The following is a 24,363-nucleotide window of genomic DNA, read 5'->3' on the forward strand; positions in this document are numbered from 1 at the left end:
GGGTCTGCCGGCGTGGGCGTGTGTGAGCACCCGGTCTATGGCAGGCCATATGGGTGCACAGAAGGCCCAGGAGCCTGAAAGAGTGGCCCAGACGCCTGCCAGGAAGAGTAAAGGCAAGAGGTGGGGGAAACTGGTCCTATGGTCTGGGAGGAGGCTGAATCTGAGGGGGACACCCCAGAGCCTACAGGGGAACAGGTGACTGAACTGGGGGAGGTATCCAAGCTGACGCATTGGCAGCCGGAAGGGGGTCCCACCAAGGAAGAATTCTGTGAGGCACAGAAGTCATACCCTACTCTTAGGATCTGTGGCAGCAGGCTGCAGACCAGTCATTTGGCAAGGAGTCTGGATCACACTGGATCCATTGGGAGGATGGCCTCCTGTGTAGTGAGCCTAAGATTGCTGAGCCTGGGGCAGCACATGTGCTGGTGGTACACCAGTGCTTCAGTGCCTTCCTACTGGTCTGGCTCTTGATGTGCCTTTAGCAGGACATTTGGGGCAGGACAAGACCTTTGAGAGGCTTGTCACCCACATTTACTGGTCCCAAATGCACAGACACTCTGATGCATATTGCAGATCTTGCCAAACTTGTCAAGCAAGTAGCAAGAGTGGGGGGGGGAAATCCAAGGCTCCCCATCAACCTTTTCCTGTGGTCAGTTCACCCTTTGAGCGGGTGAGGATTGACATTGTGGGGCATCTGGATCCCAAGACAGCCATGGGCAACAAGTTTATCCTGGTCTTGATGTACCATGCCACCTGGTACCCAGAAGCCATCCTTCTGAGGTCAGTTGCAGCCCCTGTGTCTGGTTGGTCATCAATGGGGATTTTTACCCACATGAAGTTCCCCAAGGAGGTGGTATCTGACAGGGGTACCAACTTCATCTACTTATATGAAGTCTCTGTGGCAGGAGTGTGGGGTGACCTAAATGTTCACTACTCCTAACCACCCCCCAGGAAATGGGCTGATTGAGAGGTTCAACCGGACCCTGAAGGGCATGATTATGGGTCTGTCAGAACCCATGAGGCGTAAGTGGTACTACTGTGGATTCAACATCATCACTAAGACTGATGTGCACACCATCCCCAGAGCTAATCAACTCATACATCGGTTGGGAGATGCCACATTTCTCAGCACGTTTGACTTTACGTCTGGATACTGGCAGATTGCCTTAACTGATGGTGCAAATGAGAGGTCAGCATTTTCCTCCCCAGATGGGCACTACCAGTTTTGGGTTATGCTTTTTGGGATGAAAAATGCCCCTGCCACCTTTCAGTGGTTGGACACCCAAGATTTGACTAAGTTAGAGGATTTCAGTGCGGCCTACCTGGATGACATTGCAGTGTTCAGCTCCAGCTGTGAGGAACACCTGCAGCACCTCTGTGAAGCATTGAAGGCTCTGCAGAAGGGAGGCCTTGCTATTAAGGCTAGTAAATGCCAAATAGGGAAGGGATCTGTGGTTTACCTGGGGCACCAGGTGAGGAGTGGCCTGGTGGCACCCCTGTAACCACAAATTGATACATTTCTGGTGTGAGAGCCTCCCAAGACCCAGACAGAGGTGATAGCTTTTCTAGGTCTCACCGGGTACTACAGGAGGTTTGTCAAGGGGTATGGCACTATAGTTGCCCCCTTGACTGAGTTGACCTCTAAAAGGCATCCTAAAATGGTTATCTTGACTGAAGCTTGCCAAACTGCTTTTGATGCCCTGAAGGCAGCCATGTGCACAGCACCCATGCTGAAATCACCCAACTTCTCCAAGGAATTCTTTGTGCAGACTGATGCTTCAGAGCATGGTGTGGGAGCAGTTCTTGCACAGTTAAATGAAGAAAGCGTAGACCAGCCTGTAGCCTTTATTAGTAGTGTTAGACCTGGCATCCTTGGCGTGGTCTCCCCTGTCTTTTTCGCCTCTGCTTCCCATGTTTTGACTGTTTGCTGCTTTTGCTGTTTTTGGTACTCTGGGCACTTTACCACTGGTGACTAGTGCTAAAGTGCAAGTGCTCCTGTGTAAATTGTATGTGTAATTGGCTTGTTTCAGATTGGCATATTTGATTTACTATTAAGTACGTAGTAAAATGCACTAGGGGAGCCCAGGGCCTGTAAATCAAATGCTACTGGTGGGCCTGCAGCACTGGTTGTACCACCCACACGTTTAGCCTTGTAAACAGGGCTCAGACCTGCCACTGCAGTGTCTGTGCAGTCTTTAACTGCCAATTCGACCTGGCAAGTGTACCCACTTGCCAGGCCTAATCCTTCCCTTTTTCTACATGTAAGTCACCCCTAAGGTAGGCCCTAGGTAGCAGTGTGCAGTGAATGTTAAAGGTGGGACATGTACTGATGTGTTTTACATGTCCTAACAGTGAAAGACGGGTAAACTCATCTTTTACTGTTGCAAGGCCTATGACTCTCATTGGTTAACCTGGGGGCTGCCTTTAAATATTATTAAAGTGCAGATTCCCTTTGGGAACAGATAGAAATATGGAGTTTAGGGTCTCTGAACTCACAATTCAAAAATACATCTTTTGGTGAAGGTTGGTTTTAGAATGTGTGTTTGAAAATGCCACTTTTAGAAAGTAGACATTTTCTTGCTTATTTCATTCTGTGACTCTGCCTGTTTGTGAATTCCCTGTCTGGGTCAGTTTGACAGTTGGGCTGTTTGCACCTCTCCTCTAGACAGTGACACAAAGGGACCTGGGGAGTAGCCTTCATATCCTGATGAGCCATCTGTGCTGGGAGGGAGGAAAGGAGTAGTCACATACACATGAATGGGCTGTGCCTGCCCTCACACAATGCAGTCTCCAACCCCCTGGTGTGAGCCTGGGGCCTGGCCTGGGCAAGGCAGGATCTTGTGAACAACTGTGACTTTCCTTTGAAGTCAGCCTACTTCAAAGGCAGAAAGGGTTATAAGTATTGGACACAAACCCCCACATTTTTAGATTTCTTTAAGGATTCGAGAGGAACCTGTCAAGGAAAAGAGCTGAAGAGCTGAGAGAAGTGCTGCTCCTGCCTGTGACTGTGCTTTGTTGGGCTATCCTACAGTTGCTGCTTCGGCCTGTGAAATGAGACAAAGAATGGACTTTGTTGTGTATTCCTGCTTGAGAAGAATCTCCAACTGCTTGAGTTGAGCTTGCCTCTTGTTGTTGAAGTCTCAGGGTCACCAAAGACTTTCTCTGCCATCACCTGGACTCTCTGGTGAGACTCCTGTCCTGTCAAGTTTTGCCCCATCCAGTCCCTGGGCCCTTGAAAGATGAAGCTGGTGGAAAAGGACTGAAATCCATGCAAAGACCCCATGCAGGGGAATTTTCGACGCACCATCCGCAGCGTGGCTTACAAACGACACGCCGCCGGCCTCGTGGCTGAAATCGGCACTCCGCCTGCATCGCAGCTGGAAGATCGATGCATCACGGCTGGGAAAATGACATGCAAAACCTGCTAGCAGCTGCTGATAATGACGCAAACCCCACACAGTGCGGTTTCCTGACACTGTGCAACCAGATTTTGGCGCTACATCACTGGGCATGAAAAATCTACACAAAGCCTGCCCAAACTCGAGGTGCACATCCAAAAATCGCGGGGGAGAAAAACGATGCATCGCCAACCCGACCGCGGTAGGAAACGACGCACAGCCTCAATTGCGAGTACGGAATTGACGCACGCTGACTTTTCAAACGCACATTCGCCTGTGCGGCTTTATTTTTGATGCAAATCAGGTACTTTGGGTAACAATAGCATTCTCACCGTTTTCGAAGGATTAAGACTTTTAGGTCATCATTCTAACAATGGCGGTAAAAACCACCTATCCCTGCGGTAATGGCCGCCAACATGCTGTCACCGTGGCTAACATCCGCCAGCCATATTATGAGCACTGCCGGACGTCCGCCACAAGAAGGGTGAAATCCGGCAATGATCATACTGGCGGACGGTGGTAAGCTGGCGCTGCTACCACCAGCACCACCATGCCATGTCAATAGAACGCTGCCAGCCGTTTTATGTCTAGTAATACGTCCTGGCAGTGTTCTGCTGGCGGGACGCTGCTGGCGGTATCAGTGCCCCTGCCCATTCCCTGCCGGAAGACCTCCTTGCCCAAGGTAAATCAGGCTTCCGAAAGGGGACGGGGGTTGGGCGGGGGTGTTATGTGTGTGTGTCTGAGTGTGTGCATGAATGTGTGAGTGTGTGTGAATGCGTCTGTGTGTGTTGTGTTGTTTGCGTGGTTTATCGGTGTGAGTGAATGCATGTAAGAATGGTGAAGTGAGTGCATGTCTGCATGTCAGTGTGATCATTGTAAGAATGTGTGCGAGCATGTCTGGAAGTATCCGTGTATGCCAGTATGAGTGATTGGGTGTATGCGTGGTACATGTCATCAATTGTGTGCCTGTATGGGGATGGGGGTGAGTGTGAGGATCAGAGGGGGTGGGGGGCGAGTGTGAGGATCGGAGGAGGTGAGTGTGAGGATTGGAGGGGGTGGGGGAGTTTGGATGGAGGTGGGTGGGGGGTGTCAGGTGTGTGTTGGGTAGAGGCGGGGGATCCACCTACCGGTGACAGGAAAGGAATTCCCTGTCACCGGTAAGGCCTACCGCCATGGTTTTTGTGGTGTTGCTAATGCCAAGAAAATCATGGTGGGAGGCAGGCTCATAATGCCGCCGGCGGTACTATGCCGACCACCGGGCTGGAGATAGACATCTCCGGCCCAGCGGCTGATACCGTCATGGCAGTATGAGTGGAGAAGTGGCAGGGTGACTGCAGCCATCCCGCCATTATTATAATGTTGCGGTATGTACCACCAGCCTGTTGGCGGTATTGCCACTACATTACCACTCACTGACGGGGTCAAAATGTCCCCCTTAGTATTTTTAAAAATTCATATTTTGACTTGTGTATGTTGGATTTTTGTTGTTTAGGTCTTGTTTGATTTAGATAAATATTACCTATTTTTCTAAACTGGTGTGGTGTCCATTTTGTAGTGTTGTCTCTGTGTTACTGTGTGTTGGTACAAATACTTTACACTTTGCTTCTAGGGTTAAGCCTTTCTGCTTGTGCCAAGCTACCAAGGGGGTAAGTGGGGGTTAACCAGGTGTGTCTCTCCTTTACCCTGATTAGAGTGCTCTGCTTGGACAGAGTGCAAACTGACTGCCAACCAGAGACCCCATTTCAAACATTGGTGATCAGCGGTTGGGATTGGACTTGTGTTTGTACTTGATATACAGTGATTAAGTGTACACTGATGTTTCCAGTGCAGAGCATAACGTTCCCACATACTGCTTGTCTTAGTGATTTTTACTTTTTCTCTTTTTGAACTTTTTTCCTGCCTCCATATTTTTAGTGATCTTTTTATTGCTTTTTGAACCTCTCATTGGTGTACGAAAGTACCTTCTTTCTTGGCATGTTACCCCCAATTTCTGCCTGTTTGTCAGTATGTTTTGCCTGTCTCACTGGGATCCTGCTAGCCAGGAACACAGTGTTCATAGTATGTGGTCTATGTGTGTGTTGTCATTATGCTTAACTGTGTCACTGAAGTTCTGCTAACCAGATCTCCAATGCTTATGCTCTCTCTACTTACCAAATTTGTCACTATAATTTAGTGACTCCATATTTCAATTCTAATTGGCACACTTTACCCCCCTTATAAGTCCCTTGTATATGGTACCTAGCTACCCAGGACATTGGGGTTCCAGAAAATACTTATCGGCTGCAGCATTTCTTTTGCCACCCATAAGGAGCTCAGACAAACCTTTCTTAAGGACTGCAACTGCAGCCTGAGTGAAAAAGTGCACACACTATTTCACAGCCATTTTCACTGCACTAAGGGCCAGATGTATGAAATTCCTGAATTGCGACTCGTAAATTGCGAGTCAGAGAGACTCGCAATTTGCGAATCGCAATTCAGGATGCAGGATGGTGTCCCTGACACCATTTACGACTCGTAAGGGGGTCGCAAAGGCCCACCTAATTAATATTATTGAGGTTGGTCGCAATTTGCGACCCCCTTGCGACTCGCAGCACTCACAGGGATGGTGGCCTGCTGGAGACAGCAGACCACCATGTCTGTGAATGCTTTTATATAAAGCAGTTTTTTTTGTAATGCAGCCCGATTTCCTTAAAGGAAAACGAGATGCATTACAAAATGAAAAAATTAAACGTTTTAGTTTCATTTTTTCAGAGCAGGCAGTGGTCCATAGGACCACTGTCTGCTCTGAAAAAATGTTTTCCATGACATTCACAAAGGGGAAGGGGTCCCATGGGGACCCCTTCCCTTTTGCGAATGGGTTACCACCAGAGTGACACTGGTGGTAACTGCGAATGCTTTTCGACCGCGTTCACAGTTACAAAGCAATGCAGCATTGCGCTGCGACTCACAATTAGGAATTGCGATTCGCAGGAATTCCTAATTGCGACTCGCAGTCCCGTTTTGCGAGTCGGTAACCAGGTTACCGAATCGCAAAACGGGGATTGGGCATCGCGATTTGGTTTTTGCACGTCGCAAACAGCAAAATTCGCTGTTTGCGCTGTGCAAAAACTTTCCTACATCTGGCCCTAAGTAACTTAGAAGTCTAATCTTCATTTACTGAAGGCTAGGTGCAAAGTTACTGTGTGTGAGGGCACGCTTGCACTAGCAAAGGTGCCCCCACGTTGTCCAGGGCCAATTCCCCGGACTTCATGAGTGCGGGGATCCCATTACACATGTGCACTGCATATATGTCAATACATATATGTAGCTTCATAATGCTAACTCTGAATATGGCCATGTGAGGTGTCTAAGATCATGGAATTGTCCCCCCATTCTAAATCTGGCATTGGGGGGACAATCCCATGCACCCTGGGGGCTCCACCATGGACCCCCTGCACTGCCAAACCAGCTCTCTGTGGTTTCCATTGCAGTCCCAGCTGCTGCAACCTCTTAGACAGGTTTCTGCCCTCCTGGGGACTGAGCAGCACAATCCCAGGATGGCAGAACAATGTATTTCCTTTAATATAGCCTCTCCCTTTGGAAATAGGTGTTACAGGCACGGGAGGGGTAGCCTCCCAGAGCGTCTAGAAATGCTTTGAAGGACACAGATGGTGCCCTCCTTGCATAAGCCAGTCTACACCGGGATAGGGACCCCCAGTCCCTGCTCTGGCGCTAAACTGGACAAAGGAAAGGGGAGTGACCACTCCCCTGTCCATCACCACCCCTGGGGTGGTGCCCAGAGCCCCAGCAGTGTGTACCTGGCATTAGCCATCTTGGATGCCAAGGTGTGGGGACACTCTGGAGACCTCTGAGTGGCCATTTGCTGCAGGTGATGTCAGGGACCCCTCCTGATAGGTGCATACCTGGGTAGTTAGCCAATCCCTCTCTCAGGGCTATTTAGGGTCTCTCCTCTGGGTGGTTCCTCAGATTCAACTTGGAAGACTGCACCAGGAATCCTCTGCTTCAGCTTCTGACTGTCGGATCAACCACAGACTGCTCCAGGAACCGCTATAACTGAAACAAAGTATCCAGGTTGACTCCTGGGACCTGCAACTTCAGCTCCAGCCAGCATTTGCAACAGTTTCCAAGGTGTGTATGCACTGAGAACTGTCTGTCTTCACCCTGCACCAGATGAACCGAAGGAATCTCCTGTGGAGTGACTTAGTCACTTACCTGCTTCTGCAGGCACCCTTCTGCGATGACGACTGGTACTCTGGGACTCGTCTCCTGACAATGCGCATGCTCCATGGAAAACAGGTGGTGGACCGACGTGACCCAGTCTGTCCTAAGGTCCAGCTGTCCAAATTTGGTGGAGGCAAGAGTTTGCCTCTCTGTCCTGGGACAGTACCCCTGTGCACCACATCTTCTCCAGCTCCTTGGGATTCTGTGCACTTCTTCCAAGAATCCTTCATGCACAGTGTAGCCCAGGTCCCCAGAACTCCATCCTGCAACGCACAACTCGCTGAGTTGTTCTCCGGCAGCGTGGGACTTTCCTGTGTAGTGCTGCAACGACCACTCTTTGCATCTTCTTTGTCCCCATGTTCTGGGACTCCTGTGAGTGCTGTCTGGTCTTCTGAGGGCTCTCTGAAATGCTGACAGACCCCTCTGTCTCCTCAGTCCGAGTTGAGACCACCAGGTCCCTCCCGGGTCCAGGTAGCTCCTTTTTGATGCAAACCGCTTACTTGCTTGAACCAAGGCTTGTTGGCAGAATCCAGCAACGCAAACATCCTGTTTCCAACAACTCGACGTGGGATATCACCTACACCAAGCAGGAACCCGCAGACATCTTCTTTTGTGCTCTTCTGTACTCTTCTTCTTACTGGAGAATCCACTTTGGCACCATCTTCTAGGTCGACTTCTGGACTTGTTCTCCTCTCTCCGCAGGTCTTCAGGTCCAGGAATTCATCGTTTGTTGCTTGCAGTCTTACTTGGTTCTTGCAAAATCTCTTATCACGACTTGTGATGTGTCCTGAGGAAACTTGCTGTACTTTACTCCTGTTTTCCTTGGCTCTGTGGTGGGGTACTTTACTTACCTTTGGTATTTTCCTACACTCTCAGCACCCCTCTATACACCACACTTGCCTCGGGGGAAAGTCGTGATTCGCATTCCACTATTTTAGTATATGGTTTGTGTTGCCCCTAGACCCATTGCAATCTATTGTATTTTCTACTGTTTGCACTATTTTATGACTGTTTACTTACCTGATTTTAGTAACTAGTGTATATATTGTGTATAGTACTTACCCCCGGAAGGAGTATTGCCTCTAAGCTTTTTTGGCCTTGTGCCACTAAAATAAAGTACCTTTATTTTTGGTAACACTGAGTATTGTATTTTATTGTGTATAAGTCCTGTATAACTATTGTGGTATTGCAGGAGCTTTGCATGAGTCATAGTTCAGCCTAAGCTGCTCTGCTACAGATACCTCTAGACAGTCTAAGCTGCTAGAACACTGCCTACATTTCTCTAATAAGAGATAACTGGACCTGGTATAAGGTATAAGTACCAAAGATACCCACTACAAACCAGGCCACCCTGCTACAATTGGGAACTCTTTACTGCCTTGGAACTTTGCATGTGTGAGTGAGCCTAGACTTCATGTCTCAATCTGGGGTGCATCAGCTGTGTTTGCAAAAGCTGTTTTTGAGTTGGAGAAAATTGTGGGGTATACAGTTTCTCAACTGAAGCAGTTTTGCAATGATCTTCCCTGCCCCACTAGGAGCTCAACCAAGAAGGAGGAGCAGCGAAAGGCACTGAGGGCCTGGGTGACAGCCAAGGAGGCTGAGAGCACACAGAGGAGGATGATGACAGCGAGGAGGTGCAGAGTGTTCACAATGGGGTAGTGGATGTGCCTGTTATGCCTGGGGGGAGGGTCTCCAGGGCAGGTAGCAGTGTGTCATCCAACTGACTCCTGAAGAGTTGCAGGACAGACAGGCAGAGAGTGCTCACCAGAGAGAGCTGGGGATGTTCAAAATGAAGATGGAAGGGAGGAGGCTGGCCATTGAAGAGAAAAGGTTGCTGCTAGCTCATGAGCTCAGTTTAAGGGAGCTGGATCAGAGGAGCCAGTCTAGTAGAGATGGTGGCAGCAGTACCTTAGTGCAGCTTGAGAGGAGGGTACACATTCCAAAGGACTTAGTGAAAGATTGCAAGAGGGAGGATGACATATATCTGTGGTTTAAGGGGTATAAGTCTGCTCTGCACACAAACATGGTCCCTGAAGCACATTGGGTGGCAAGTCTGTGGAATCACTTTGAGGTGGGGGGGACACTCTGACATCCGTAGGGGACCTTCAGGGACTCACCTACTTTATAAAGAAGGATGCCCAACTCACCAGAAATGGTCTCACCCCTGAGCAGTACAGGGATAAGTTTAGGCCCTACAATAAGAAGGAATCCTAAACTTGCCTGGAATGTGTTGACTTTTTTTGCAGGTCACAAGGTGGTTGGGTGAAGGGCAGCAAGGTGACAACTATGAGGGGCTGTACAATTTGATTGCTTGGGAGCATTTGTCCAGTCTTTCTTCTCCGGAGCTGCGGCAGCACCTAATTGACAGCAAGCTGGCTGACCCCAAAAAGCTTGCACTGGAAGCGGACCGGTGGGAGAGCACCAGGGTCCAGAAGAGGTGTGGGAGAGACCACGCCAAGGGTGGGCAGCATCCCCATCAGAAGAAGTGGGGAGTAAGGGTAAACAGGGGGAGTTCTCTAAAGGGCCCCAACCTATTTCCCAAGGTAAGGATTCCCAGCCCCCAGTAGAAAGAAACCGTGGATCTCTACAGGGAAACCTGCATAGAGGGGTCCCCACAAGTGCTTTGTGTGTGATCAGGTGGGTCACATAAGGGAGGATCCCAAATGTCCCACGGGACACAGGCACCAACTGGTGCTCAATCACAAGGGTTGGCTAGTGGAGCTTTTGGGGAATATTTAGTTGCAGGTGGGTGGGGGGCCAGCTGAGATGACCCTTGTCTCACTAGGGGACAGTGAGATGGTCCAGAGAACCCTCGTGCCTGAGAACACTAAGAAGTACAGGCAGTGGGTGACCATCAATGGGCAGTGGGGGGAGGCTCTGAGAGACAAAGAGCCAGTGTCACTACTGTGAGAAGTCATCTGGTGTCTGAAGAGCAGGTAGTTCCCCATGCACATCACCAAGTAGTTGCTGTGGACAACTCAGAGCGCCTGTGCAGAGTGACACAGGCTCCCTTTAAATGGGGGGGATCTCAGGTTCCTTGAGGGTAGCTGCGAGTCCAACCATGCCTGTAGATTGTCTGCTTGGCAATGACCTGGAGGATCAGCAAGGGTAAGATTTGGGGCACATGGGGAATGTACCACTTCCTTTGCTATAAACCAGGGGGTACGACAAGGGTGTGTTTTAGCCTCCTTTCTTTATTCACTATATATAAATAGACTTTAGTCTGTACTATCCACAGAATGTAGAGACCTACCACAAATCGGTCGTCGACCGATCCCTGCTCTCCTGTATGCAGACGATGCCGTCCTTATGGCACAGACCCCAGTAGCCTTGCAGCGCCTTCTGGCAGCTTTTGCCAATCATATGGAAGAACTAGGCCTCAAAATTAATCGTTCTAAAACATACATGATGAAATGTGGCACAAATTCTGTAACAAAATGCCCTGTTACTATAAAGGGAGGAAAAATAGATGTCACACAAACGTTTTCGTACTTAGGAATCCTGTTTGACAATAAAGGCACTTGGTTGCAAGCAATAAGCTCCAGGAAACTACACTTTACAAAAACCATCATGGCTATAAAAGCAAATTCTAAAAGAGTAGGGAGGATCACCCCAAAAGATATGATGACAATTTATAGTGTGAAATGTGTTTCTGTTGCAATGTATGGGGCAGGCATATGGGGCTACAAAAAATGTAATGTTTTGCAGACAGTAGAAAATGACCTTCTAAAGTCACTCCTAAGTGCCCCAAAATCTGCATCAATATTTGCGTGCCATTCAGATTTGGGGGCCACATGCATTACAGATCTAATAAGAATACAACCAGTATTACTTTGGCATAAAGTCTAGACCTCAGAATTTGCGAGCTTGAACAGGGCGATCATTGCAGACTCACAATCACTCAGTTATTCATTGCAAATTCCATGGCTGGAGTACATAAAGAATTTTCTTTTGGACCTGGGTCATCCGGATTATTATTTTACCCCAGGAAAAATGGAAACACTGTCTAGGAAAGACTTTAAAAAGGTTTGCCTCACCCACTTGGCCGACTTGAGGTGGGCCACAGAAGCAAAAAATCTAGTGTGATGAGGAATCACTTGATGCAGCTAACGGATGGTATGGAACCATATCTGCAGTATGCTCTGAATCCGAGGCACCGTTTTGTTCTCACTCGCTTGAGACTAGAGACATTCCATTCACTAGTCAGTTTTCCTGTAATTAATGATTGGAGCCCAGTAGTGGAGAACTGCCCATGTGATTCAGTGTTGACCCAAAGCACAATGCACACAGTTTTGTTTTGCACATTATATACGGAACAGAGAAAGCAATTCGTGGTACAACTTTTAAAATTTTTACAAATACATCAGTGCCGTCCGGCCTTCTTGTATTTGTGAACTTTGCTATCAATCAAAATCTGTAATGCACTTGCTGTTTATTTGTGTGCAGCTTTGAAGGCAAGAAAGAGCTTTAATGACAAATTTGGATATGTTTTTATAAATGACTTTTGTGACGTTATGAGGTCTCTCTTCCTAACTAAATACCTGAGAACATGTATTCTATGTTTTTTTTATGAAAAATTGATGCTAGCTCCTATGGCAAATTTTATGACATGTTCTTTAGCTTTTTAACAAAAAAATCTAAGGAAATTATGCTCTATTTTTTATACACTAATTGATGCTAATTGGATTATCTGTGATATATGTATCATCTTTTTTATGTGCTTTTATGGTTGTTGATAAACAATTGAATAAGGTATTCTACAGTCAGACCTGGAGGATTCTTTTTGAAAGGAGGTTGAACGCAGGTCTCACATGGAGATGTTGGGCCTGCCTGGGTGGGTGTGCGTCACCACTCGGTCAATGGCAGCCCGTCAGGAGATCAGGAGGCCCTGGAGTCTTCAAGAGTGACCTAGGTGTCTGCCAGAAGGAGGAAGAACAAGGAGCGTGGGAAACCCCCTCCAAAAGCTCCCATGGTCCAGGAGGAGACTGAACCTGAGGGGGAGGCCCTGGAGCCTACAGGAGAGCAGGTGGCTGAACTGGTGGAGGTCCATGAGCTCACTCAGTGGCAGTAGGAAGGGGGACCCACCAGGGAAGCATTCTGTGAGGCACAGAAGACTTGCCCTACTCTAGTGGGTTTGCGTCAGCAGGCTGCAGATCAGGCGTCTGGCAGGGAGCTTGGATCACATTTGATTTACTAGGAAGATGGCCTCCTGCATAGTGACCCTACGGTTTCTGAGCCTGGATCATCCTGTGTGCTGGTGGCACCCCAGTGTATCAGAGACTTCCTACTGGGTCTGGCTCATGATGTGCCTTTGGTGGGTTATTTGGGGCATGACAAGACCTTTGAGAGGCTTATCACCCACTTTTTACTGGCCTCAAATAGACAGGCACTCAGATGCTTACTGTAGGTCTTGCCAAACATGTCAGGCCAGTGCAAGAGTGGGTGAAATGTAAGGCTCCCCTCAAACCTTTTCCAGTTGTCAACACCCCCTTTGAGAGCATGGGTATTGACATTGTGGGGTCTCTGGACCCCAAGACAGCATTGGGCAACAGGTTTATCCTGGTCTTGGTGAACCATGCCACCCGGTACCCAGAAGCCATTCATTTGAGATCAATCACTGCCACTGTGGTGGGAGGTGTGTTAATGGGTGCTTTTACCCACATGGGGTTCCCCAAGGAAGTGGTATCTGATAGGGGTACCAATTTCATATCAATTTATATGAAGCCTCTCTGGAAGGAGTGTGGGGTGACATATATGTTCACCACTCCTTACCATCCCCAAAGAAATGATCTGGTTTTGAGATTCAACCGCACCTTGAAAGGCATGATAATGGGTCTGACAGAGCCCATGAATCAGAAGTGGGTCGTCCTCTTGCCATGCCTTCTGTTTCCCTACAGGAAGGTGCCTCAAAAGGGTCTTTTATTTAGTCCCTTTAAGTTACTGTATGGCCACCCTGTCAAGGGACCTTTGAGTCTGGCGAAGAAGGGCTTGGAGAAAGCCCTCACTAAGCCCCCCCAAGATGTATTCAGTTACATGCTGGCTTTCAGAAACAAGACAGCCTGCTTCCTGCGGCTTGCTCAGGAGAACTTGAAGGCAAGCCAGGAAGACAGGAAGCACTGGTATGACCAGAATGCCACTCTGGTTGAGTTCCAGCTGGGGCAAAAGGTTTGGGTGATGGCCTCAGTGGAGCCTAGGGTACTCCCTGATAAGTGGACTGGGCCTTTTGATGTGGGGGAGCGCAAAAGCGATATCACCTATCTGGTGAACTTGCAGAGTCCCAGGAACCCTTTGACGGTCCTGCATGTAAACTGCCTGAAGCCTCACCTTGAAAGGACTGAGGTTACCATGCTCCTGGAAACAGATGATGGGGTGGAGGAAGAGAGTGAGCCTGACCTCCTGTCTGCCAAGGAGAAAGATGGGTCGGTGAAGGGTGTGAACCTATCCCCCTCACTGACCCCAGAGCAACAGAGGGACTGTCGCCAGGTGTTGGGACAGTTTGCCTCACTGTTTACCTTGACCCCAGGGGTCACTTATTTGTGTACACATGATGTGGACACTGGGGACAGTCCTCCTGTGAAACATAAGGTTTACAGAGTGACTGACAAGGTTAGGGCTAGCATCAAAGACAAAGGCCCTCATTACAACCTTGGCGGTCGGACGAGGCCGACCGAAAAGGTTGTACCGCCAGTCGACCACCCATGCGGCCGGAAACCAGCCGGCCGCATTTGGACATCCCCGCTGGGCCAGCAGGCGGAAACAGAGTTTCCGCCTGCCGGCCCAGCGGGGATGTCGACCGTAACATAGCAGCCGGCTCCTAATGGAGCCGGCGGCAATGTGGCAGTTTGGAGGGTGCCGCAGCACCCTTTGCGCTTTTCACTGTCTTCCAGGCAGACAGTGAAAATCACGACGGGTCTGTGCCTGGGGCCCCGCGACTCCCCTTCCTGTCAGCCTTTCCATGGCGGTCTCTACCAAGCAGCGCTGCCCTAGAGGATTCAAACCGCCGGGACAACCATGGCGGAAAACCACCGGTCCCGGTCGTATGACCGCGGCACTACCGCCGTGGTCAAAATATGGCGATTTGTACCGCCAGCCTGTTGGCGATACGATCGCCACTACCGCCAGGGTTGTAATGAGGGCCAAAGTATCTAATATGTTAGTATTAGGGGTTATTGAGTTTTTCAGCAGCCCTTAGGCCAGCCCTGTGGTCTTGGTCCCAAAGTCTGCTGCTCCTGGTGCCACCCCAGAACTCAGGTTCTTTGTGGACTACCGGGGACTCAATGCGGTCACCAAGACTGATGCGCACCCCACCCCCAAGCTGATGAGCTCATTGACCGGTTGGGGGCTGCCAAATACCTACATACATTTGAACTGACCTCTGGGTATTGGCAGATCACCCTGACTAATAGGGCAAGGAAGAGGTCTGTATACTCCACACCAGATGGGCACTACCAGTTTAGGGCGATGTCCTTTTGGATGAAGAATGCCCCTGCCCCCTTTCAGAGGTTGGTCTACCAGGTGTTGGCTGGCTGGATGATTTTAGTGCAGCCTACGTGGATGATATTGCTGTGTTTAGCTCCACTTGGAAGGAGCACTTACAGCACCTCTGTAAAGTGATGCAGAAGCTAGGTCTCACGATTAAGGCAAGTAAGTAACAAATAGGGCAGGGTTCTGTGGTGTACTTGGGACAAAAGTTGGGGAGTGGCCAGGTGGCACCCCTACAGGCAAAAAGATTGACACTATCCTGCCTTGGGAGCTTCCCAAGACCCAGACTGAGGTGAGAGCCTTTTTACGTCTCACAGGATATTACAGGAGGTTTGTCAAGGAGTATGGCACTATTGTTGCTCCCTTGACAAAGTTAACCTGCAAGAACCAGCCCAGAACTGTGATATGGACTGAAGCTTGCCAGACAGCTTTTGATGCCCTGAAGGCCGCCATGTGCTGAAGGCACCTGGCTTTTCTAAGGAATTTGTTCTGCAGACAAATGCTTCAGAGCATGGTGTAGAAGCGATAAGGTCACAGCTAAATGGAGAGGGCCTATACCAGCCTGTAGCCTTCATTAGTAGGAGGTTACTTCCCTGGGAACGTAGGTGGACTGCAATTGAGCATGAGGAAGAAGCTAGGACCCTACTTGTTTGGGTCTCACCTCCAGGTTCAGACAGACCACAAGCCCCTCAGATGGTTAATGCAGATGAGGGGTGGGGACCCAAAACTGGTGAGGTGGTCCATCTCCCTACAGGGAATGGACTTTATGGTGGAACACCTCCCTAGCATAGAACATGGCAGTGCTGATGGTCTGTCCAGATTCTTCCACCTTAGTGATGAGAACTCCCACCACTCCTATTTTCAGCTGGGAGGGACACGTGTTAGACCTGGCATCCTTGGCATGGTCTCCCCTGCCTTTTTTGCCTCTGCCTCCAATGTTTTGACTGTGTGCTGGACTCTTTTTTTGCTGTTTTAGGTACTCTGGGCACTTTATCAGTGCTGACCAGTGCTAAAGTGCAAGTGCTTCTTTGTACATTGTATGAGTAATTGGCTTGTTCCAGATTGCCACATTTGATTTACTATTTAGTCCCTAGTTGTGAGAAGGTAGCCTCTTTCTAGCCTTGTTACCCCCACTTTTGGCCTGTTTGTGAGTGTATGTCAGGATGTTTGTCACTGTTTTCACTGTCTCACTGGGATCCTGATAGCCAGGCCTCAGTGCTCATAGTGAAAACACTATGTTTTCAGTATGGTTGTTATGTGTCACTGGGATCCTGCTGGTCAGGACCCCAGTGCTCATAGGTTTGTGGCCTATATGTATGTGTCACTGGGACCCTGTCACACAGGGCCCCAGTGCTCATAGGTGTGCATGTATATGTTCCCTGTGTGGTGCCTAACTGTCTCACTGAGGCTCTGCTAACCAGAACCTCAGTGGTTATGCTCTCTCATTACTTTCAAATTGTCACTGACAGGCTAGTGACCATTTTTACCAATTTACATTGGCTTACTGGAACACCCTTATAATTCCCTAGTATATGGTACTGAGGTACCCAGGGTATTGGGGTTCCAGGAGATCCCTATGGGCTGCAGCATTTCTTTTGCCACCCATAGGGAGCTCTGACAATTCTTACACAGGCCTGCCACTGCAGCCTGAGTGAAATAACGTCCACGTTATTTCACAGCCATTTTTCACTGCACTTAAGTAACTTATAAGTCACCTATATGTCTAACCTTTACCTGGTAAAGGTTAGGTGCAAAGTTACTTAGTGTGAGGGCACCCTGGCACTAGCCAAGGTGCCCCCACATTGTTCAGAGCCAATTCCCTGAACTTTGTGAGTGCGGGGACACCATTACACGTGTGCACTACATATAGGTCACTACCTATATGTAGCTTCACCATGGTAACTCCGAATATGGCCATGTAACATGTCTATGATCATGGAATTGCCCCCTCTATGCCATCCTGGCATTGTTGGTACAATTCCATGATCCCAGTGGTCTGTAGCACAGACCCTGGTACTGCCAGACTGCCCTTCCTGGGGTTTCACTGCAGCTGCTGCTGCTGCCAACCCCTCAGACAGGCAGCTGCCCTCCTGGGGTCCAGCCAGGCCTGGCCCAGGATGGCAGAACAAAGAACTTCCTCTGAGAGAGGGTGTGACACCCTCTCCCTTTGGAAAATGGTGTGAAGGCAGGGGAGGAGTAGCCTCCCCCAGCCTCTGGAAATGCTTTGTTGGGCACAGATGTGCCCAATTCTGCATAAGCCAGTCTACACCGGTTCAGGGACCCCTTAGCCCCTGCTCTGGCGCGAAACTGGACAAAGGAAAGGGGAGTGACCACTCCCCTGACCTGCACCTCCCCTGGGAGGTGTCCAGAGCTCCTCCAGTGTGCTCCAGACCTCTGCCATCTTGGAAACAGAGGTGCTGCTGGCACACTGGACTGCTCTGAGTGGCCAGTGCCACCAGGTGACGTCAGAGACTCCTGCTGATAGGCTCCTTCAGGTGTTAGTAGCCTTTCCTCTCTCCTAGGTAGCCAAACCCTCTTTTCTGGCTATTTAGGGTCTCTGTCTCTGGGGAAACTTTAGATAACGAATGCATGAGCTCAGCCGAGTTCCTCTGCATCTCCCTCTTCACCTTCTGATAAGGAATCGACCGCTGACCGCGCTGGAAGCCTGCAAACCTGCAACATAGTAGCAAAGACGACTACTGCAACTCTGTAACGCTGATCCTGCTGCCTTCTCGACTGTTTTCCTGCTTGTGCATGCTGTGGGGGTAGTCTGCCTCCTCTCTGCACCAGAAGCTCCGAAGAAATCTCCCGTGGGTCGACGGAATCTTCCCCCTGCAACCGCAGGCACCAAAAAGCTGCATTACCGGTCCCTTGGGTCTCCTCTCAGCACGACGAGCGAGGTCCCTCGAATCCAGCGACACCGTCCAAGTGACCCCCACAGTCCAGTGACTCTTCAGCCCAAGTTTGGTGGAGGTAAGTCCTTGCCTCACCTCGCTGGGCTGCATTGCTGGGAACCGCGACTTTGCAGCTACTCCGGCCCCTGTGCACTTCCGGCGGAAATCCTTTGTGCACAGCCAAGCCTGGGTCCACGGCACTCTAACCTGCATTGCACGACTTTCTAAGTTGGTCTCCGGCGACGTGGGACTCCTTTGTGCAACTTCGGCGAGCACCGTTTCACGCATCCTCGTAGTGCCTGTCTCTGACACTTTTCCGGGTGCTACCTGCTTCAGTGAGGGCTCTTTGTCTTGCTCGACGTCCCCTCTCTCTTCAGGTCCAATTTGCAACCTCCTGGTCCCTCCTGGGCCCCAGCAGCGTCCAAAAACGCCAAACGCACGATTTGCTTGTAGCAAGGCTTGTTGGCGTCCATCCGGCGGGAAAACACTTCTGCACGACTCTCCAAGGCGTGGGGGATCCATCCTCCAAAGGGGAAGTCTCTAGCCCTTGTCGTTCCTGCAGTATTAACAGGTCTTCAGCCTAGTAAGAGCTTCTTTGCACCAACCGCTGGCATTTCTTGGGCATCTGCCCATCTCCGAGCTGCTTGTGACTTTTGGACTTGGTCCCCTTGTTCCACAGGTACCCTCAGTCAGGAATCCATCGTTGTTGCATTGCTGATTTGTGTTTTCCTTGCATTTTCCCTCTAACACGACTATTTTGTCCTTAGGGGAACTTTAGTGCACTTTGCACTCACTTTTCAGGGTCTTGGGGAGGGTTATTTTTCTAACTCTCACTATTTTCTAATAGTCCCAGCGACCCTCTACAAGGTCACATAGGTTTGGGGTCCATTCGTGGTTCGCATTCCACTTCTGGAGTATATGGTTTGTGTTGCCCCTATCCCTATGTTTCCCCATTGCATCCTATTATAACTATACATTGTTTGCACTGTTTTCTAAGACTATACTGCATATTTTTGCTATTGTGTATATATATCTTGTGTATATTTCCTATCCTCTCACTGAGGGTACACTCTAAGATACTTTGGCATATTGTCATAAAAATAAAGTACCTTTATTTTTAGTATAACTGTGTATTGTGTTTTCTTATGATATTGTGCATATGACACTAAGTAGTACTGTAGTAGCTTCACACGTCTCCTAGTTCAGCCTAAGCTGCTCTGCTAAGCTACCATTATCTATCAGCCTAAGCTGCTAGACACCCTATACACTAATAAGGGATAACTGGGCCTGGTGCAAGGTGCAAGTACCCCTTGGTACTCACTACAAGCCAGCCCAGCCTCCTACATTGGTTGTGCAGTGGTGGGATAAGTGCTTGAGACTACTTACCACTCTTGTCATTGTACTTTTCATAAGAGAAAAATATACAAAACAAGGTCAGTGTATATACACATAGCCAAAAAGTTTTGCATTTCCTCTTTTCACTCTTTTCTAAGTGCTGAAAAGTACTTCTAAACTTTCAAAAAGTTCTTAAAAGTTTAAAAAGTTTTTCTGTCTTTCCAAAAAGTTCTGAAAACTTTTTTTTTCTCTTTTTCTATCACTTTAACTCTCTCTAAAAAATGTCTGGCACAGGAAAAAATGTTGAACTGTCCAAACTTGCATATGATCACCTTAGCTGGAAAGGAGCAAGGAGTCTCTGCATAGAGAGAGGTTTGAGTGTAGGGAAGAATCCTTCCTTAGAACTGTTAATTAATATGCTTAGAGTACTGGATAAGGCCATAAGTGCCCAATCTGTAGAAAAAGTAGCTAATGGTTCTCAATCTGATCCAGGGACTCCCCCAGGAAAAGGTTCAGGAAAGAAACTTCTCAGCCTGCCCATTACTAGACAGTCTAGCATAGTTGGTACAGAGGTTGAATCACATCATACTGATGATGTGCTCTCACATTATGCTGGTAGCCAAGCTGTTAGGGTGCCCTCTGTAAGGGACAGGTCTCCTTCTGTTCATTCCCATCATACCTCTGTATCTAGAAATGTCCCTCCCACCCACCCTGATGACAGATTGTTAGAAAGGGAGCTCAATAGATTGAGAGTGGAACAAACCAGACTGAAGCTCAAGAAGCAACACCTGGATTTGGATAGACAGTCTTTAGAATTAGAGAAGGAAAGACAGAAGTTGGGTTTAGATACCCATGGTGGCAGCAGCAGTATTCCCCATAGTCATCCTGCAAAAGAGCATGATTCCAGGAATCTGCACAAGATAGTTCCCCCTTATAAGGAGGGGGATGACATTAACAAGTGGTTTGCTGCACTTGAGAGGGCCTGTGTTGTACAGGATGTCCCTCAAAGGCAGTGGGCTGCTATCCTATGGCTATCATTTAGTGGAAAGGGTAGGGATAGACTCCTTACTGTGAAAGAAAGTGATGCCAACAATTTTACAGTTCTTAAGAATGCACTCCTGGATGGTTATGGCTTAACCACTGAACAGTACAGGATAAAGTTCAGAGAGACCAAAAAGGAGTCTTCACAAGACTGGGTTGATTTCATTGACCATTCAGTGAAGGCCTTGGAGGGGTGGTTACATGGCAGTAAAGTTACTGATTATGAAAGCCTGTATAACACAATCCTGAGAGAGCATATACTTAATAATTGTGTGTCTGATTTGTTGCACCAGTACCTGGTAGACTCTGATCTGACCTCTCCCCAAGAATTGGGAAAGAAGGCAGACAAATGGGTCAGAACAAGGGTGAACAGAAAAGTTCATACAGGGGGTGACAAAGATGGCAATAAGAAGAAAGATGGTGAAAAATCTCAAGATAAGCATGGGGATAAGGGTAAAACCAAAGATCCCACTTCAAATCTTAAACACTCTTCAGAGGGTGGGGATAAAACAAATTCTTCCTCTTCTTCCCAACCTGCACACATTAAAAAGCCTTGGTGCTTTGTGTGTAAAAACAGAGGCCATAGGCCAGGGGATAAGTCCTGTCCAGGTAAACCCCCTGAGCCTACCACCACTAATACATCAAGCTCTAGTGCCCCTAGCAGTAGTGGTACTAGTGGTGGGACTGCTGGCAACAGTCAAGCAAAGGGTGTAGTTGGGTTCACTTATGGGTCCATAGTGGAAACTGATGTAATCAGTCCCAAGACAGTTTCTGTCACACCTAGTGGCATTGGCCTTGCCACACTGGCTGCTTGTCCCCTTACAATGGATAAGTACAGGCAGACAGTTTCAATAAATGGTGTTGAGGCCTTGGCCTACAGGGACACAGGTGCCAGTTTCACTTTGGTGACTGACAACCTAGTGCACCCTGATCAACACATCATTGGACAACAGTATAAGATTATTGATGTCCATAACTCCACTAAGTTTCTTCCCTTAGCTATAATTCAGTTTAGTTGGGGTGGAGTTACTGGCCCTAAGCAGGTGGTGGTATCACCTAGCTTACCTGTAGACTGTCTCTTAGGTAATGACCTAGAGGCCTCAGGTTGGGCTGATGTAGAGTTTTATGCCCATGCAGCCATGCTGGGCATCCCTGAGGAATTGTTCCCTCTCATTTCAAGTGAAATGAAAAAGCAAAAGAGAGAAGGCCTGAAAACTCAGGATCCCTCTCCATCAACAGGTAAAAAGGGTATCACAGTATCCCCTAACCACCCTACCATTCAGGATACTATTCCTGTGGTGGGAGAAACCTCTCCTGGGGTGGCACCTGTTCCAAGGGAATCATCAGCTGGCATAGCTGGACTCCCTGAGGTAGAAGTACCTCTCTGTGGGATAACTAACATTGGTGACAAAAAGAGCACCATTTTAGTTAACATGGAGCATCCCTCCAACCCTCCCAGAGAAACTTTAGTGCAGAAACCCTGTACTACCTCACAACACTTAGGACAGCATCCCTGCCCTAGTGTGGAGCTCATAGGACAGCATCCCTGCCCTGCTCCAACTCAAGAGAAACAGCATCCCTGTTCTCTCTTCCAGCCAAATGGACAAAGTTTTTGTCCAGCTATGGCTTTACTGAGACAGCATCCCTGTCTGGCATTTCCATCATTACAAATAGGTTCAGTGGATAATTCCCACTGCTCTAAACTAAAACTTACTGATAGAAACTCTGAAAATACATCTTCACATTGTTGGTTAGCTAAAAAACTTCAAACAGGGTGGTTTACATCCCCACAGGGAAGTAACCATATAGTGGATGATAAAGGGAGTAACCAGTCTATTGCAGAGCTACTCTCTACTTATCACCACTTAGACAATAAAGTCTCAACTGGCCAAGGTTAGCCTTATTGTCCTTCGTTTGGGGGGGGGTTGTGTGAGAAGGTAGCCTCTTTCTAGCCTTGTTACCCCCACTTTTGGCCTGTTTGTGAGTGTATGTCAGGATGTTTGTCACTGTTTTCACTGTCTCACTGGGATCCTGATAGCCAGGCCTCAGTGCTCATAGTGAAAACACTATGTTTTCAGTATGGTTGTTATGCGTCACTGGGATCCTGCTGGTCAGGACCCCAGTGCTCATAGGTTTGTGGCCTATATGTATATGTCACTGGGACCCTGTCACACAGGGCCCCAGTGCTCATAGGTGTGCATGTATATGTTCCCTGTGTGGTGCCTAACTGTCTCACTGAGGCTCTGCTAACCAGAACCTCAGTGGTTATGCTCTCTCATTACTTTCAAATTGTCACTGACAGGCTAGTGACCATTTTTACCAATTTACATTGGCTTACTGGAACACCCTTATAATTCCCTAGTATATGGTACTGAGGTACCCAGGGTATTGGGGTTCCAGGAGATCCCTATGGGCTGCAGCATTTCTTTTGCCACCCATAGGGAGCTCTGACAATTCTTACACAGGCCTGCCACTGCAGCCTGAGTGAAATAACGTCCTCGTTATTTCACAGCCATTTTTCACTGCACTTAAGTAACTTATAAGTCACCTATATGTCTAACCTTTACCTGGTAAAGGTTAGGTGCAAAGTTACTTAGTGTGAGGGCACCCTGGCACTAGCCAAGGTGCCCCCACATTGTTCAGAGCCAATTCCCTGAACTTTGTGAGTGCGGGGACACCATTACACGTGTGCACTACATATAGGTCACTACCTATATGTAGCTTCACCATGGTAACTCCGAATATGGCCATGTAACATGTCTATGATCATGGAATTGCCCCCTCTATGCCATCCTGGCATTGTTGGTACAATTCCATGATCCCAGTGGTCTGTAGCACAGACCCTGGTACTGCCAGACTGCCCTTCCTGGGGTTTCACTGCAGCTGCTGCTGCTGCCAACCCCTCAGACAGGCAGCTGCCCTCCTGGGGTCCAGCCAGGCCTGGCCCAGGATGGCAGAACAAAGAACTTCCTCTGAGAGAGGGTGTGACACCCTCTCCCTTTGGAAAATGGTGTGAAGGCAGGGGAGGAGTAGCCTCCCCCAGCCTCTGGAAATGCTTTGTTGGGCACAGATGTGCCCAATTCTGCATAAGCCAGTCTACACCGGTTCAGGGACCCCTTAGCCCCTGCTCTGGCGCGAAACTGGACAAAGGAAAGGGGAGTGACCACTCCCCTGACCTGCACCTCCCCTGGGAGGTGTCCAGAGCTCCTCCAGTGTGCTCCAGACCTCTGCCATCTTGGAAACAGAGGTGCTGCTGGCACACTGGACTGCTCTGAGTGGCCAGTGCCACCAGGTGACGTCAGAGACTCCTGCTGATAGGCTCCTTCAGGTGTTAGTAGCCTTTCCTCTCTCCTAGGTAGCCAAACCCTCTTTTCTGGCTATTTAGGGTCTTTGTCTCTGGGGAAACTTTAGATAACGAATGCATGAGCTCAGCCGAGTTCCTCTGCATCTCCCTCTTCACCTTCTGATAAGGAATCGACCGCTGACCGCGCTGGAAGCCTGCAAACCTACAACATAGTAGCAAAGACGACTACTGCAACTCTGTAACGCTGATCCTGCCGCCTTCTCGACTGTTTTCCTGCTTGTGCATGCTGTGGGGGTAGTCTGCCTCCTCTCTGCACCAGAAGCTCCGAAGAAATCTCCCGTGGGTCGACGGAATCTTCCCCCTGCAACCGCAGGCACCAAAAAGCTGCATTACCGGTCCCTTGGGTCTCCTCTCAGCACGACGAGCGAGGTCCCTCGAATCCAGCGACACCGTCCAAGTGACCCCCACAGTCCAGTGACTCTTCAGCCCAAGTTTGGTGGAGGTAAGTCCTTGCCTCACCTCGCTGGGCTGCATTGCTGGGAACCGCGACTTTGCAGCTACTCCGGCCCCTGTGCACTTCCGGCGGAAATCCTTTGTGCACAGCCAAGCCTGGGTCCACGGCACTTTAACCTGCATTGCACGACTTTCTAAGTTGGTCTCCGGCGACGTGGGACTCCTTTGTGCAACT

The sequence above is a fragment of the Pleurodeles waltl genome, chromosome 9, assembly GCF_031143425.1.
Source record: "Pleurodeles waltl isolate 20211129_DDA chromosome 9, aPleWal1.hap1.20221129, whole genome shotgun sequence".
Classification (NCBI taxonomy): Eukaryota; Metazoa; Chordata; class Amphibia; order Caudata; family Salamandridae; genus Pleurodeles; species Pleurodeles waltl.